The sequence below is a fragment of the Tachyglossus aculeatus genome, chromosome 12 (assembly GCF_015852505.1).
Source record: "Tachyglossus aculeatus isolate mTacAcu1 chromosome 12, mTacAcu1.pri, whole genome shotgun sequence".
NCBI lineage: Eukaryota > Metazoa > Chordata > Mammalia > Monotremata > Tachyglossidae > Tachyglossus > Tachyglossus aculeatus.
In genome coordinates this window covers 37,948,549-37,966,967 of record NC_052077.1, presented here as the reverse complement: position 1 = coordinate 37,966,967, position 18,419 = coordinate 37,948,549, and the positions used below count along the sequence as shown (strand labels likewise).

The 18,419-nt window shown below is 41.9% G+C and overlaps 1 non-coding gene across 1 annotated transcript; it reads left to right on the top strand.

The window, feature by feature from the left end:
• Window positions 1–2,815: 2,815 nt before the first annotated feature.
• LOC119935925 lies at window positions 2,816–2,950 on the top strand. Its single transcript, XR_005453522.1, has one exon. It is a non-coding gene; the product is annotated as a small nucleolar RNA SNORA7 (small nucleolar RNA).
• Window positions 2,951–18,419: the final 15,469 nt, after the last annotated feature.

Genomic DNA, 18,419 nt, shown 5'->3' with positions numbered 1-18,419 from the left:
TGAGCCCCATGTGGAACAGGTGTACTGTAACAGAGTCCCATCTGGGAGATATACACAATACAAATAAGCATTCATAATAATGATGGCAATTATTAAGGGCTTACTATGTAAATGTCAAGCACTGTTCTAAGTGCTGGATTAGATACAAGCTAATCAGGTTGAACAGAGTCCCTTGCCTCAAATAGGGCTCACAGTCTTCATTCCCATTTTGCAGAGGAGGTAACTGAGGCACAGAGAAGTGAAATGACTCACCCAAGGTCACGCAGCAGACAAGTGGCCATGCTGCTTTATATATTGTGGGGTTTGGGGCTGGGTGAGTTACTAAGTGATAGCAAATAAGGACTCAAGGGCATAGGCAGAGAAACAATGTGGCCTAGTGAATAGGGCATGGCTTTGGAGTCAGAAGGACTTAGGTTCTACTCCCAGCTCCACCAATTGTCTTCTGTGTGATCCTTGGGCAAATCCTTTAATTTCTCTATATTAATTCATTCAATCGTATTTATTGAGCACTTACTGTGTGCAGAGCACCTTACCAAGCCCTTGGGAAACACAAGTCGGCAACATATAGGGATGATCACTACCCAACAACGGGCTCACAGTCTAGAAGGGGGGGGGACAGAGAACAAACCAAAACATATAGACAGGTGTCAAAGTCGTTAGAACAAATGGAATTGAAGCTAGATGCACATCATTAACAAAATAAAGAGAATAGTAAATATGCACAAGTAAAATAAATAGAGTAACAAATCTGTACAAATATATATACAAGTGCTGTGGGGAGGGGAAGGAGGTAGGGCGGGGGGATGGGGAGGATGAGATGTGTTGCCAATTTGTACTTCCCAAGCACTTAGTACAGTGCTCTGCACATAGTAAGCGCTCAATAAATACGATTGATGATGATGATGATGATGATGAGAGGAAAAAGGGGGCTCAGTCTGGGAAGGCCTCAGTCACCTCAATTGAAAAATGGGGATTATGACTTTGAGCCCCAGGGGCACACTGTACTTCCCAAGCGCTTAGTACAGTGCTCTGCACACAGTAAGTGCTCAATAAATACGATTGAATGAATGGACTGTGTCCAACCTGATGAGCTTGTATTTACCCCAGCATTTAGTATTGTTCATGGCACATAGTATGCGCTTAACACACTCCATGAAAAAAAAATTGACAGTTGAGAGAGGGAAAGGAGGATGGGGAGTTGAAAAGAGTAGTGAAGGAACGATTCTTGTAGAAGCAGTAATTTAAGGAGGGCTTTGGTTGGAATGAACAGCTTTGTCCCAAGAAGATTTGAGAATCAGAAGACAATTCTCTTCTGTCCTGAGGTGGGAAAATTTCAGAAAGTCGGACCAGAACAAATACACGATCTCTGCCCTGCCCTGAAATATCTTTCTCTTAAAGAAATTAATCACTTTCAGAGATTATGTAGTGAATTGCACTTTTGATAAATTCAGGCCAATTCTGGCAGTGAAATTTGGTCTTTTTAGAATTTAAGATTGTCCAGGAGTATAAATTCTCAGTTCAATTGATGGGTAATAAAATGGGAAGGGCGTTTTATGGGGATTGTTGAAAAAGAGATACATTTTATCACTTCAGTAAGCACTTGTCAAGAGGCGAGCTCCATCAGGGTGAGTCAACAATGAAAGCGAGGACAAATCATTGATCTAAAATCAGATATGCTGCTGTAGAAAGACCTTTCTACTGAAGATGTCCAGGGCAGTTTATCTGGGGAAACATGGCTACTTGAATATTTGGAACCTGGTAGCATTTCCGATTTTGTTCCACTAAGGGATGATGGTAAAGACTTTATTTTCAAACTTTGGAGAGACAGCAGGGCCGAGAGGGAAGAATACATGCCTACAAGCCAGAGGACCTGTGGCGTAATTCCAGCTCCACCACTTGGCTGCAAATAGCTTGGGAAAGTCAATTAACTTCTCTGTGTCTCAGTTTCCTCATCTGTAAAATGGGGATTAAATATCTGTTCTTCCTCCCACTTTGACTATGAGCCCCACTGGGACAGGGGCTGTCTATGATCTGCACATATCCTATGTCTCCCAGGGCTGAGTACAGTGCTTGTCACATCAACGTGGCTCAGTGGAAAGAGCCCGGGCTTTGGAGTCAGAGGTAATGGGTTCAAATCCCAGCTCCGCCAATTGTCAGCTGGGTGACTTTGGGCAAGTCATTCACTTCTCTGTGCCTCAGTTCCCTCATCTGTAAAATGGGGATTAAGACTGTGAGCTCCCTGTGGGACAACCTGATCACCTTGTAACCTCCCCATCACTTAGAACAGTGCTTTGCACAGAGTAAGCACTTAATAAATGCCATCATTATTATTATTATTAATTCATTCATTCATTTGTATTTATTGAGCGCTTACTGTGTGCAGAGCACTGTGCTAAGCGCTTGGGAAGTACAAGTTGGCAACATTTAGAGACAGTCCCTACCCAACAACTGGCTCACAGTCTAGAAGGGGGAGACCTTAGGCTTATTTTGGCCAGGGAATGAGTCCGCTAATTCTGTTGTGTTGTACTCTCCCAAGTGTTCAGTGCACACGGTAAGTGCCATTGGCCTTATATTTGATTTTACCCTGAATTCTCATAGTCTACTCTGTTGTTAAAGAGCCACCCCATGCTTACATGACTTTACTACCTCCCTCCAAATCTAGGCTTTCTAGACAAAACCCTTTATTTCCCCTCCCCTTCTTCTCCTCTGCATTGAAAATGGAGGTGGCTGTGTACCCTCTTTGAAACTCACCTCCTCCCTACAATACTTAAGTAAATATTCTTATATTTTACTATTTCCCCAACCCTATTCTACTCTCCTCTCAGGGTCACACCTGAAGAGTTGGTACTCTACCAGTCTCGACCATGGGAGGGAGAGTCAAGCAGAGACCTACTCATTCCATTCCTAGCTTGGCCAGTGGCTAGTGAGTGGAAGGTAATCTGCTACAAGTCAAAACTCCCCTGTGTCGGGCAGCAGTGCCATGGGAGAGAGTCAAGGACAGAGACTCAGGTTTACTGTGTGGAAGGAGTCATTGGTAAACCACTTCTGGATTTTTACCAAGAAAACTCTCTGGATCCACTACCAGAATGATCGCAGGTGGAGGTGGGGCCTTCTGGGAGAGATGTGTCCATGGCATCGCTATGGGTCGGACATGACATAACAACATCAGACAACAACAACATTTTACTCTGTGTGCTCCTGGAAGTTCCTTAAATGGCAGGGATCACATCTACCAATTCTACTCTACTCTTATCTTTAAAATGGGGATTAAGACTGTGAGCCAGCCGTGGGACAACTTGATCACCTGTATCCCCCCAGCACTTAGAACAGTGCTCTGCACATAGTAAGTGCTCAACGAATACCATCATTATCATTATTATTGTTATTATTATTACTCTCCCAAGAGTCTAGTAAAATTCTCTGCACACAGAAAGTACTCCATAAATACTATTGTTAGTCAGTTGATTGAATAGGTTGATTCAGGTGGGATTGTGTGTCACCAAATTAAAAAAAAAAACATTTAGTGTATTTTTCTTCCTCTTGCTCTTTCCTCAAGGAAGGGAGGAAAGAAGGAAGGAGATAGACAGGGAAAGAGAGCAGTATAAGGGAATCAGAATTTGTGGTAGAAAAAATAATAAAATCCATGGTTAAAACTAGATTCAAAGACTATACATTTATACAGAAGGATTAGTTCTCAAAACTCTACTCTTCTTACTGTAATTATGCCTGCTTTGTCATCCTACTACACCCTTGGGAAATAATCCTACACATTATTCTGGTCTAATTCATTTTCTTAACATTTTTGATTTTTTTTTCCTCCCTGGAAATGACCGGATAATGTCCTATTTCTGAAGCTCTCCACTGCTATACACATGAGGCGTTCCTTCCGCGCGACAATGAAGATGGCAGTGACATAAGGCCCCTGGGCCCCAGAGTCTGTCTGCGCCGATTGTGAAGGGAAACTAGAGAAAATGTTCAGATCATTCAAACGAAACTCCCTCTTGCCTCAATTATCTGGATTTGTCAGATAAAAGAAAGGTTGGGCCTTAATCATCGGGTTAATTAAGAGGATAATTGTCTTGATCCTCTGCTTTGCACATGCCACTGACTGGGAGTGATGAACAAGTTAAGCTGTCAAAGGAATTTGAGGGTAAAGGGAGAGAGGAGGAAAAGAGGCTGATGATAATAATAATGATAATAATAGAGTTAAGTTCTTGCTATGTGCCAAGCATCATGTCGAACACCAGGCTCACTCTCTAAGTGGAAAATTGAACAGGACTTGAATCTCCATTTTGTACATGAGGAAATGGAAGTGCAGAGAAGTTAAGTGACTTTCTCAAGGTCACACAGTTGGCACGTGGCAGAGCTGGGATTAGATCTCAGGTCCACTGACTTCCATGCCCAAGGCTGTCTATTTTAAGCCATGTTGCTCTCACCTTGAAAAAAGGTGTTTCCTGTGCTTAGTACAGAGTCTGGCACATAATTAGTGCTTAACAAATACCATAAAAAATGGGGTCACAGGAAAGAGCGGGTTTTGGTGGATAAAAAGATGTCTTGAGTCTACTTACTGTGCTGTGCTCTCATTCATTCATTCATTCATTCAATTGTATTTATTGAGCACTTACTGTGTGCAGAGCATTGTACTAAGTGCTTGGGAAGTACAAGTTGGCAACAACGCCCCTTCCTTCCTCTCCCCCTCGTCCCCCTTTCCATCCCCCCCATCTTACCTCCTTCCCTTCCCCACAGCACCTGTATACATGTATATATGTTTGTACATATTTATTACTCTATTTATTTATTTATTTATTTTACTTGTACATATCTATCCTATTTATTTTATTTTGTTAGTATGTTTGGTTTTGTTCTCTGTCTCCCCCTTTTAGACTGTGAGCCCACTGTTGGGTAGGGACTGTCTCTATATGTTGCCAATTTGTACTTCCCAAGCTCTTAGTACAGTGCTCTGCACATAGTAAGCGCTCAATAAATACGATTGATGATGATGATGATGATGATGATGATATAGAGACGGTCCCTGCCCAACAGCGGGCTCAGAGATGCTTAATAGAGTCAGTCAGTCAATCATATTTATCACGTTTATTAATAATAATAATGGCATTTATTAAGTGCTTACTATGTGCAAAGCACTGTTCTATGCAGTGGGGAGGTTACAAGGTGATCAGTTTCTCCCACGGGGGGCTCACAGTCTTAATCCCCATTTTACAGATGAGGTAACTGAGGCCCAGAGAAGTGAACTGACTTGCCCAAAGTCACACAGCTGACAATTGGCAGAGCTCGGACTTGAACCCATGACCTCTGACTCCAAAGCCCAGGCTCTTTCCATTGAGCCATGCTACTTCCCCTATTTATTGAGTGCTTACTGTGTGCAAAACACTGCACTAAGCACTTGGGAGAGTACAGAATAACACAATACAAACACATTCCCTGCCCACAACGAGATTGCAGTCTAGGGGGGGATCTGCACATGATGCTTGTAAATACCATTCATTGATTTACCGATTGACTGATTGACTGAAGGAGCAGAAATCCAGAGGTAAACTTGAAGATGGTGGTTAGAGAGGATTTGTGTTGGGGGACTATCTTTTCTGTTTCTGAAAATAGGCTCCCCTTGATTGAGAAAGAAGAGTTTTCTTGTTGATGGGAGAATTTCTATGTTGGACCCCATTTTCAATTGGATATTTGTAATGACTGGCCCTTAGATCTTCAGTTCTCAGTGATTTGGTTTTGGAGCCACTCAAGATTAGAAGGTCGCAAGGAGAGCCATTTTACACATCAATCAATCAGCTGTATTTCTTGAGCACTTACATCGTGCAAAGCACTGTACTAAGCACTTGGGAGACTGCAGTATAACAGATTTGGTAGATAAGTTCCCAGCCCACAATGAGTTTACAGTCTAGAGGGGGAGAGAGGCATTAATAGAAATAAGTAAATTACGGACATGTACAAAATCTCTGTGGGGTGGAGGGTTGGGTGAATAAAGGGTGTAAATCCAGGTGCAAGAGGGATGCAGAAGGGAGTGGGAGAAGAGGAAATGAGGGCTTAGAGAAGTCTTCTTGGAGGAATTAGGGAAGCAGTGTGGCCTAGTGAAAGGCCACGGGCTTGGGAGTCCGAAGACCTGGGTTCTAATTCCACCTCCACCACTTTTCATTCATTCAATTCATTCAATCGTATTTATAGAGTGCTTGCTGTCTGCAGAGCACTGTACTAAGCGCTTGGGAAGTACAAGTTAGCAACATGTAGAGACGGTCCCTACCCAACAGCGGGATCACAGTCTAGAAGGGGGAGACAGACAACAAAACAAAACATATTAAAGAAATAAAATAAATAGAAAAAATATGTACAAATAAAATAAATAAATAAATAGAATAATAAATCCATACAATCATATATACAGGTGCTGTGGGGAGGGGAAGGAGATAAGGTGGGGGGGATGGGGATGGGGAGAGGAAGGAAGGGGGGAGACACACAAGTAGACACACTTGTCTACAGTGTGACCTTGGGCAAATCACTTCACTCCTCTGTGCCTTAGTTTCCTCATCTGTAAAATGAGATTAGGACTGTTAGCCCTATGTGGAACGGAGACTGTGTCTGACCCAATTATTGGGTATCTACTCCATTCATTAATCATATTTATTGAGCACTTACTATGTGCAGAGCACTGTACTAAGTGCTTAAGTACTTAGTGCTTAAGTACTATTATTATTATTATTATCATTATTATTATTATTGTTATTAGGCGCTTCTCTGTGCCTCAGTTCCCTCATCTGTCAAATGGGGATGAAGACTGTGAGCCCCAGGTGGGACTACCTGATCACCTTGTAACCTCCTCAGCGCTTAGAACAGTGCTTTGCATATAGTAAGCACTTAATAAATGCCATTATCATTATTAGAAATTGTGATTTTAGTAAGACTTTGAATGTGGGGAGAGTAATGGTAGTAATAATAACAATTATGGCATTTGCTGCATGCCAAGCACTGGAGTGGATACAAGCAAATCGGGTTGTACACAATCCCTATCCCACGTGGGGCTCTGTCTCAATCCCCATTTTACAGAAGAGGTAATAGGCACAGAGAAGTGAAGTGACTTCCCCAAGGCCACACAGCGGACAAGCGGCAGAGCTAGGATTAGAACCCATGACCTTCTGATTCCCAAACCTGTGCTCTATCCACTATGCCACGCTGCTTCCCTGGTCTGACAGATGTGAAGGGGAAGTGAATTCCAGGCCAGAGGCAGAATGTGGACAAGGGGTTAGTGGTGAGATAAAAGAGATTGAGATACACTGAATGAGTAAGCGAAAGAGGAGCAAAGTGTGTGGATTGCTAGTTTTTAGTAGGGCATGAGGCTGAGACAGGCCCATAGAAGATCTGAAACACAGTTTGACAATCTCTTTCATCTTCTATCATTTCAAACCGGGACCCGGGATACTCTACCGGTCTTACAGCAGTCGAGCTAATCAGTGCCATTCAAAGGAAATTCTCCACTATAGCGACAGAATGGCTAAACCGTGGTGTTGAATTGATCACTCTAAAGAGTTTGGGGCAGATAAATGCCTATTGAATGTATCTTGAGGGCTCTAAAGAGCACAGTACTGTGCAGAACTATTGCCGTATTAGGGTTTAATTGCACTTTAATTCATTTGACTCAAAAAAAAGGAATGTGGAGTCCATAATTACAGTACGGAGAAGATGATTTATTTTGACCTTTATTTTTTTTTTGCATGTTTTATCATTCATGAAAGATATTGAGGAAAATCTATTCCATTGCTTTTGGGAGTCATCAACAGAATACACAATTAGGCATTGTTTTAAGCATATTAAATGAGTAAAGTCAGGCAAAGTGAAAAAGAATTACTTTGATTTCTCACAGTCCCATCAGTAATGCTGTCCTTGAAGTCCTGAGCAGGTCAGAAAGCTCATCACAGAGATACTGATGATAAAAGAATGGACGTTTTGAACAGTGCATTCCCAAGATCTGAAAGAAAGGGCAAGAAGGTCTGAGACAACATTTGGCTCAGACAAATAAGGCGTTTTCTTCACTGGATGTCCTACGCCTACTTAGGGAGAATTCATCTCGGTTTCCCTTGCGGTCATTTCAGCCACAGCTGACCAGGAGTTGCAGTTGGGCCAGGAGAATCCTGACTATTTGAAGAAAAACACCCAAATGTCCTGCAACAGAGCCTCTCCCAACTAAGCTCCCCATCCAGCCAGCTGCTCTGACTCCCTTTCGGTGGTTAGATTCCCATAGTCACATCACGTGGTCCTGACACGTCCTAGAAACCTGGAGTAATGCCATTATTTAGTTTCCAAATGCTTAGCACAGTGCCCTGCACACAATAAGTGCTCAATAAATACAATTGAATGAATGAATTTACATGGGTTAACAGTCACAGCTCAGTCTACCCATTCATCCTACGATGTGCTGGTTAAGTTCACGCACATGTGTAAAATTTATTTCCACAACACACTGTGCTGTGCCCAGACAGATGTGAGTCATAAGGAGAGTGAGTTATAATTCCACAGGAAAATCAGTCAGTCCATCAGTAGTATATACGGGGTGCTGACTTGAGAAACACATTATACTAAGTGCTTAGGAGAGTAGACTGGAGCTGGCAGACAGGATCCCTGCCCTAAAGGAACTTACAGTCTTGTGGAGGAGACAGACTTTAAAAAAATGATAGATAGGTTGCACCTGTTCTAGGAGAATTGAGTACATGTGGAAAAACAGGACAGTAGCTGAGAACATTTCAGGCCAAAGACAGGACATGGACGAAGGTTCGGCGATGAGATAGGCGAAATGGAGGTACAGTGAGTAGACTGGCATTAGAGAAGTAAAGTTGCAGGCTGCATTGTAGTCAGATATCAGGGAAGTAAGGTAGAAGGAAGCAAGGTGGTTAAGTGCTTTAAAATCTATTGTAAAGCGACTGAATGGTTTTACAGAAAAATGATCCAGCAGCAGAGTGAAGTGTGGACTGAAGTTGGAAGAGGCAGGAGGCTGGCAGGTCAGCAAGGAGCCTGGTGCAGCAATCAAGGTGGGAAAGGAGAAATTCATGGATTAACATGGAGGCAATTTGGATGGAGGGGATAAGGTGGATTTTAGCGATGTTGTGATGGTTAAAGTAACAGGATTTCATGATAGACTGAATTGAGGACAACACCAAGGTTACCACACTTGTGAGACAAGGAGGATGGTGGTTCTGTCTACAGTAGTGGGAAAGTCAGTGGAAGGACAGATTTTGGGTGAGAAGATGAGGAGTTCTGTTTTGGACTTGTTAGGTTTGGGTCACCCAAGGAGAAATGTCCTGAAGGTGGAAAGAAATTTGACACTGCAGAGGAGAGAGATCAAGGCTGGAGGTGTAGATTTGGGAATCATCTGCATAGAGATGGTAGTTAGAGTCATGGGAATGAATGAGTTCTCCAAGAGAGTGGGTGTACATGGAGAATAGAAAGGGACTACTGGGAAGAGAGATCAGTTTGATTAAAAATGAAAAATGTGATCCCTTCAGGCCTTAAAACCCTGAAACCCTGAGGAACATCAAGATACAGTTTGAAGGTTAAGTGAGCTGTAGCGTCTATTTTGCCTTTCCTTCCTTTGATTTCTTATTACTATCATTACAGAGATAATAAAGATGGATAACTTAGTTGACATGCATTTCTCTACTTCAGCAGAAGGAGAGATAGCACTATGAGACGTGTTTGCAATCATTTCAGTCATAAAATGAGCACAGATCATTAACTGCTTCTCAGAACAGTCATGGCAGGGGGAAAGCCACCGAGTCCTCTAATCCTTGATTCTCACAAATAGGAGCATTAAAATGATGAATGTCACTGTCGTGAGTCAAGCATGCTCATTCAGAATGATATGCAAAAGCATTTCAATGCGCAGGCAAAGCGTAAAACTCTTGTTGGATTTCATCCCAACCATGTCAGGGTCCTTCATTTCACGTGTTGTTTAATACTGGTCCGACGTTCACAAAAATCCCAGGCAAGGGACATCTTCCTTCTCCTCTTTGGGTCAAAGTTTCCCCTTTTATGTATTTTAGGAACTGTCTCCCCTTGCTAGATTGTAAGCTTCTTGAGGGCATATAGCATGTCCTCCTACTCTAATCCCACCCACCTTCTCCAAGAGACCTTCCCTGACTAAACCCTCATTTCCTCTTCTCCCACTTCCTTTTGCATCACCCTGATTTGCTCCCTTTATTCACCCCTCCTCACAGCTCCACAACACTAACGTATATATCCAAATTTATTTTTTTTTATTTTAATCTGTGTCTCTTCCTCTAGGTTGTAAGATCATTGTGGGCAGGGAACATATCCCAGCTCCGCCAACTGTCAGCTGTGTGACTTTGGGCAAGTCACTTCACTTCTCTGTGCCTCAGTTACCTCATCTGTAAAATGGGGATGAAAACTGTGAGCCCCCCGTGGGATAACCTGATCACCTTGTAACCTCCCCAGCGCTTAGAACAGTGCTTTGCACACAGTAAACGCTTAACAAATGCCATCATTATTATATCTACCAACTTTGTTATATTTTCCTCTCCCAAGTACTAACTACAGTGCTCTGCACACAGCACTTAATAAAAATGACTTGACTGATTGATGAACACCTTATGGATCACTCCCAAGCTCTTAGCACAATGCTCTGCACCAAATAATTGCTCAATAAATACCATTTGTCTTGTGCTGTTGAGACATCTCCGACCCATAGCGATGCCATGGACAAATCTCTCCCAGAACACCCCACCTCAAACTGTCTCTGTGTTTTGTTTTGTTGTCTGTCTCCACCTTCTAGACCATGAGCTCGTTTTTGGGTAGGGACCATTTCTATCTGTTGCTACTTGTACTTCACAAGCACTTAGTACAGTGCACACAGTAAGCGCTCAATAAATATGATTGAATGAATGAATGTAATCATTCTGGTAGTGGATCCAGTGAGTTTTCTTGGTAAAAATTCAGATTACCGTTGCCTCCTTCTGTGTAGTAAACTTGAGTCTCTGCCCTCGACTCTCTTCCGTGCATAGCACATGTGAGTTTCCATTTGCTAGCCACTGCCCAAGCAGGGAATACAATGGATAGGTCTCTGCATGAGAGCTCACCTCCTCCAGGAGGTCTTCCCCGACTGACCCCCTTTTTCCTCTCCTCCTCCCCATCCCCACCAGACCCCAGTGCTTGCCTGTGACATTTAAGAAAAATTCAAGATTGCTTGATCTCTTGTGGTTCATGAAATGAAGGCAGAAAGCACAGCTGTGTGTCATTCACCCAACTTACCAAATCACCAACCCAAAAACTGATCACCGAGGATATGGCACTCAACTCCCGGTTTTTTACAATGGCACTACACACCTGTAACTTCCAAACAGCTTTCACAGAGGTTGACTTAAATACCCTAATGGTTACACACTCACTTTTTAAAACTCCCTCTTCTCTCTCTTCCTAGCCCTCTGGATTATAAGCTTTTTTTATGGTTAGAGCTCACTGTGTACCAGGTATCCTACTAAGTGCTGGGGTAGATACAAGCAAATTGGGTTGGACACCGTCCATGTTCCACATGGGGCTCGAGGTCTTAATCCCCATTTACCGATGAGGTAACTGAGGCACAAAGAAGTGAAGTAACTTGCCCAAGGTCCCACAGCAGATAAGTGGTGAAGCTGAAATTAGAACTCAGGTTCTTCTGACTCCCAGGACACCCTGCTTCATTCATTCAATCGTATTTATTGAGTGCTTATTGTGTGCAGAGCACTGTACTAAGCGCTTGGGAAGTACAAGTTGGCAACAACTTCCCACACAGCTTCGTTGAGGGCAGGAAACATATATACCATCTATGTTATATTGTACTCTTCCAAGTGCTTAGTACAGTGCTCTGCACACAGTAATCCCTCATAAATAATACCATTGATTGATTTCTGCTACCTGAAAATTACTCTGTGTCTTTCTCCTCTGCCAGATTGCAGGCTCCGTGAAGGCAGGGATTGGGTATACGAACTGTATTGCACACCTCTCCAGCATTTAGTGCAGTGCTACGCACACAGAATGTGCTTCATTCATTCAATCATATTTATTGAGCGCTTACTAAGCACTTGGAAAGTACAGTACAACAATAAACAGACACACTCCCTGCCACAACGAGCCTTAATAAATACCATTAATTGATATACCTCCATTTGAAATGTTTCAGGGTATGATGATAGCCAATGTAGAGGGGAATGAATCTGAAATTTTATGCCCATAATGGTCCATAGTATCTCTCAAAGAACATGGCAAAAATAGTTTCCCCTTTCTCTGAGAACTTTATACCAAAGTCTTGTATGTGCAAAAGTGAGAAGCAGCAGAGAAGCAGCATGGCTTAGTGGAAAGAGCCCGGGCTTGGGAGTCAGAGGTCATGGGTTCAAATCCAGCTCCACCGCTTGTCAGCTGTGTGACTTTGTGAAAGTCACTCAACTTCTCTGTGCCAGTTACCTCATCTGTAAAATTAAGATTGTGAGCCCCACATGGGACAACCTGATCACCTTGTATCCTCCCCAGCACTTCGAACAGTGCTTTTAGACTGTGAGCCCACTGTTGGGTAGGGACTGTCTCTATATGTTGCCATCTTGTACTTTCCAAGCGCTTAGTACAGTGCTCTGCACACAGTAAGCGCTCAATAAATATGATTGATTGATTGATTTGCACATACGTGCTTAACAAATACCAAAATTATTATTATTATTATTATTAGTGGAAAGAGCGAGGGCCTGAGAGTCAGAGGACCTGGGCTCCAATCCCTGCTCCACCACTTGTCTACTGTGTGATATTGAGCAACTCACTTAACTTCTCTGTGCCTCAGTTACCCATCTGTAAAAAGGGGATTAAGACTGTGAGCCCCATGTGTGACAGAGACTGTGTCCTACTTGTTTATCCAGCACTTAGTACAGTCCCTGATACAGAGTAATGCCTTAACAAATACCACTAAAATTAAAAGTGTGTCAAAGAGGATGTTATTAATCATATGCCTCATAACTAAACTGCTTAAAATTTGACAGTTTGCAAATGTATTCTGAACATTTTTTCCACCAAATGTGTTCACAGCTGCCATCAAGTAAGTGTCTACACAAACACATACAAAAAAACCCCAAAATTGTGAGGTTAAATCGTATGGCAAGAACAGGTGGACAAAATGGAGGACAAGGTGGAAATCAGGGAGGTGAAGGTGACAGCCAATCTGATATTCTGTCTGTAAAACCTTTCACTACCGTACCAAAACTATTTTTGGAAGCATAACTTATGAGAGTTCTTTATGATGTTTAGTAATTATAATTATTGCTAACTCAATTAGGGAATGCCGACGGCTATCATTAAACATGCCAGGCTATGATACCACGTGCTTTTGGGATTTTTTTTCTTAGTAAAAATTGGTCCTAGGAAAAGAAAGTGCATTTCTACTATTAAAAGAAATTAATTTAAAGACTCAATCAATGGGTGGTATTAATTGGGTACTTACTGTGTGTAGAGTTTAGGAAAGTACACTACAACGAGCTGGTTTGATGTGATCATTCATTCATTCATTCATTCAATCGTATTTATTGAGCACTTACTGTGTGCAGAGCACTGTACTAAGCGCTTGGGAAGTATAAGTTGGCAGCATATAAAGACGGTCCCTACCCCACAACGGGCTCACAGTCTAGAAGGGGGTATATATTGACTGCTCACCACCATACAGAGCACTGTACTAAGTGCTTGGGAGAGTACAGTTTAATAGAGTTGGTAGACATGATCCCTGCCCTCAGAGAGCTATAGTTTACAGGGGGAGACAGACATTAAAATAAATCAGGAATAGAACGGTGCTTTAGGATTAGGGATAACAATGTGCTTTAGGAAGTCCCAATTCTATTTGTTAATTATTAGTACATAATAGAAGACTAGTATGCATAAATAGTGGGTATGAATGATTTGGGAGTTAACATCTTGCCAACTAGTACTTCCCAAGTGCTTAGTACAGTGCGCTGCACACAGTAAGCACTCAATAAATACGATTGAAAGAATGAATGAATGAATGGATAGAAATTGTTCCTCTTCCATGTATGTTCATTAGTCAAGAAAATGGTTTGTGTGTGAAAGAGAGAGAGAGAGAGAGAGAGAGAGAGAGGTAGCCACTGAAAGAAAACTACAATAAAATAATAATAATAATAATGGTATTTGCTAAGCATTTATTGCGTGCCATTCACTGTGCTAAGTGCTGGGGTGGATACAAGCAAATGGAGTTGGACACAGTCCCTGTCCCATGAGGGGCTCACAATCTCAATTCCCAATTTACAGATGAGCTAACTGAGGCACAGAGAAGTGAAGTGACTTGCCCAAAGTCACACAGCAGATAAGTGGCAGAGCAGGGATTAGAAATTCAAACAAGCTCTATTAGACTTAATAATAATGATGATGGTATTTCTAAAGTGCTTACTATGTGCCAGGCACTGTTCTAAGCACTGGGGTAGATACAAGGTAATCAGGTTGGACACAGTCCCTGTCCCACATGGGGCTCAGAGTCTTAAAACTGGAAAAGTTAGATGTAAAATCAAGAGCTGTGACTGTTTGCAATCTCAGGTTAGCACCATCCAGTTATAAACTATTAATTTCCATCTTTAAAGGGCATCCTGGGTACAATTAAATGGACTGATATCTCTTGCTATCTCATTGGCATTTCCACACTGAATTTAATGGAAAAAAAGCAGTTTTCCCCCACCCCCTAACTTTTCCACCCCAATCCCCTGCCTCCTTTACTGCTAAACCAATTTTAAATTTGGCTCTGAATAATTTATTTTGGTGTAGGCTTTGTCTGAACATTTTGTACTCTGAGGAAAACGTTAAATCTGAGCCTTTTAAAATGACTTATTTTGTAATTTTCAGAAATTGGTATAGCTTATAAATGAGCTGAACAATAGCTTTAAATAGTAGCACTTTGGGCTCATCTAATCTACATAATTGAGGCACTATTTTATTTACCCTCAAGGGTTCTCTTCACCATAGAAACTACAATTTGTCAAACCGCATCATTTTCCCGATTCTCAAAAGCATACCTTGGGTTATGAATTGTAGAAATGATGCATTAGGCCAAACTGCAAGTTTTTGCCAATGTGTGCCAGGACTGGGGATGTGTCTGTGGGAAAATTTTAAAAAGAATTCATTCAATCGTATTTATTGAGCGCTTAAAAAGTGCAGAGCACTGTACTAAGCTTCCTGACTTGGGAAGTACAAGTCGGCAACGTATAGAGACGGTCCCTACCCAACAATGGGCTCGCAGTCTAGAAGGGGAAGACAGACAACAGAACATGTAGACATGTGTCAAAACCGTTAGAACAAATAGAATTATAGCTATATGCACATGATTAAAAAACATGAATAGAATAGTAACTATGTGCAAGTAAAATAAATAGAGTAATAAATCTGTACAAATATATACAAGTGCTGTGGGGAGGGTAAGGAGGTAGGGCATAGTGGAGGATGGGGAGGAGAAGAGTAAAAAAGGGGCTCATTCATTCATTCATTCATTCAATCATATTTATTGAGCGTTTATTGTGTGCAGAGCACTGTGCTAAGCATTTGGGAAGTACAAGTTGGCAACATATAGAGACGGTGCCTACCCAACAGCGGGCTCACAGTCAAGAAGGGGGAGACAGGCAACAAAACAAAACATATTAACAAAATAGTCTGGAAAGGCCTCCTGGAGGAGGTGAGCTCTCAGTAGGGCTCTGACTGCGCTTAGTACGGTGGTCTGCACACAGTAAGCGCTCAATAAATACGATTGAATGAATGAATAAGTTGTTGATGTTAAAGAGGCCAAATTATGAAGGAGCCCATGAGAGAGTGGGCGGAAGCAGGGGGAAAGAGAGGGGAAGATGGGAAAGGGGAAGCAAAGAGAGAGGAAAGGAGGGAGAGGAATGGGTGGATTAGGAGACAGAGGTAGACATTAGCTGAGCTCCTCCTAGGTTCCCAGTGATGAGACCCACTATCTCCTGGAAAATTCTGATTTCCACAGGATTCTGGAAGATGTAGGCACTAGGAAATACAGTCCCCAACAAGGAAGGCATTACTGAAATAGCTTTCCTACTCCTTCAGCCCCTATTAGCCATAGTTTCATTTCTCATTTGGGCCTGAATATTTTCGTGGCCACATTCTGGTAAACACTTCCAAACCCAAACACAACCAGAGAATCATACAAAATACAATTACTCAGTCTTTTCCTTGGATGCTCACCTCGTGCTCTGTCTTTTTAGTGTGTTATTTATATATATATATGTATATATATATATATATTCAATTCAATTGACTCGTATTTATTGAGCTTTTGTGTGCAAAATACTGTACTGAGTGCTTGGGAGAGTACAATATAACAATAAACAGATGCATTCCCTGCCAACAACTAGCTTACAGTCCGGGCTCCGCCAAGTGTCAGCTGTGTGACTTTGGGCAAGTCACTTAACTTCTTTGTGCCTCGGTTACCTCATCGGTAAAATGGGGATTAAGACTGTGAGCCCCGCGTGGGACAACCCGATCACTTTGTAACATCCCCAGCACTTAGAACAGTGCTTTGCACATAGTAAGCACTTAATAAACGCCATTATAAAATAGAGATATAAAATTCATTCATTCATTCAATCGTATTTACTGAGTGCCTACTGTGTGCAGAGCACTGTACTAAGCGCTTGGGAAGTACAAGTCGGCAACATATAGAGACGGTCCCTACCCAACAACGGGCTCACATAATAATGATGGTATTTGTTAATCACTTACTATGTGCCAAGCCCTGTTTTCAGCACTGGGGTAAATACAGGGTTATCAGGTTGTCTCTTGTGGGGCTCAAGTCTTAATCCTCACTTTACAGATGAGGTAACTGAGGCACAGAGAAGTTAAGTGACTTGCCCAGAGTCACACAGCTGACAAGTGGTTGAGCTGGGATTAGAACCCACAACCTCTGACTCCCAAGCCTGTGCTCTTTCCACTAAACCACGCTGCTTCTCACATAAACACATGCATATATATCACCTCATATATAACCCTATATATAAAGCACCCAGACATACACACATATGTTTTTGCATGTTTTTCTAATTTTGCTCTCTTGTCATTCTTCACCACAAGATAGGAGGCCAGCTCCTGATTATGGGTGTTGGGGTCTTGGAAAGAGTCCATTACTGACACACTTGCAAATTACAGATAAAAAAATGGGACTCCTTTACTTTTTAATCCAGTTGAGGATGTTGCAAATTCATTCTCTTGAGAAAAACAAAGGTCTGGATCAAAGCAAAGGTTTCCAGGCCACACTTTGGGTTCATCCTAGCCAGAAATCATCTCCTGAGCCAACTAATTGACAAAAATCTCTGGTCAGGTAACATGATGAGAGAAAACGTTTTCTGCCCAACCTAAGGGATTTATCCTTTACCTCTTGCAGCTTCCTTACCTCATTCTAACCAATCGCAGGTTGTAGGAGCCATGAACAGGGATTTTTTTTTTTTAGGTCACAGTGACAAAGACAGAATTTCAGAAAAGCAATTTGAGCATCCTAAAGACATTTAAAGAGGTACAAAAAGAAGGGAAAGAGGTTGTTCAGAAAAAAATGAAAATGAGGTGAATGATAAACTATGTAGTCACAAATTCCAATGGCATCCTTCCTGAAGCATCATGGGGTTGAGAGCAGCCATGAAATTTATCCAAGAAAAGGAATCACTCCTTGGACCGCAAAGGGAGAGACTTAGCAGTTTTAGACCAGAGTTGATAGAAGAGGGAAGAAGGGATGATAATATAAGGTGACATCAATGAAAAATCATTCCAGTTAACCAGAAGAAAGATTCTGTCTTTCATGAGATAAAGGGTTGAGGATAAGAAGAAGCTGAAGACAAATAGAATCAAGTAAAGCTATAGAGGCAGCAAAGCCCTGAGGCTGAAGATCAGGTAGGAATGAAAACAGAGAGAATGAAGGTTGGAGGTAGGAAAAAAAAAAAGAAAGAAAGACTTGGATATAGAACATTCTGTGCTATTTGCAATTTGCCCTTAGAGAAGGGTAAGGAAACAAAGCGCATTGGGAATTAATTTTTAATTTGAGATACTTATAAACAGGGGGCTACAAATCAGAAAAATGGTACTTTCACTGATAATGAAAATAAGGGAGAGGCTGCAAGGGAAAGTTACAACTGTTCAGGTAGTGGCTTGCTCTTGACTGTTTGGATTAATTGCAGGTAATCCAGTTTGAAAAGCCATGAGGAGAGCTGGGGGTAATTAGTTGTTGCTGAAAGTGCAGCACCTAGCACGCAATGTTTTTTTCTTTCTGCATAGACACAGCTAGTATGATGGGAGGGAAGGAAGAAACACCAGAGAGTGACTAAAAAAACTAGTACTTAAAAAAATAATAATAATCGTATTTGTTAAGCACTTACTAT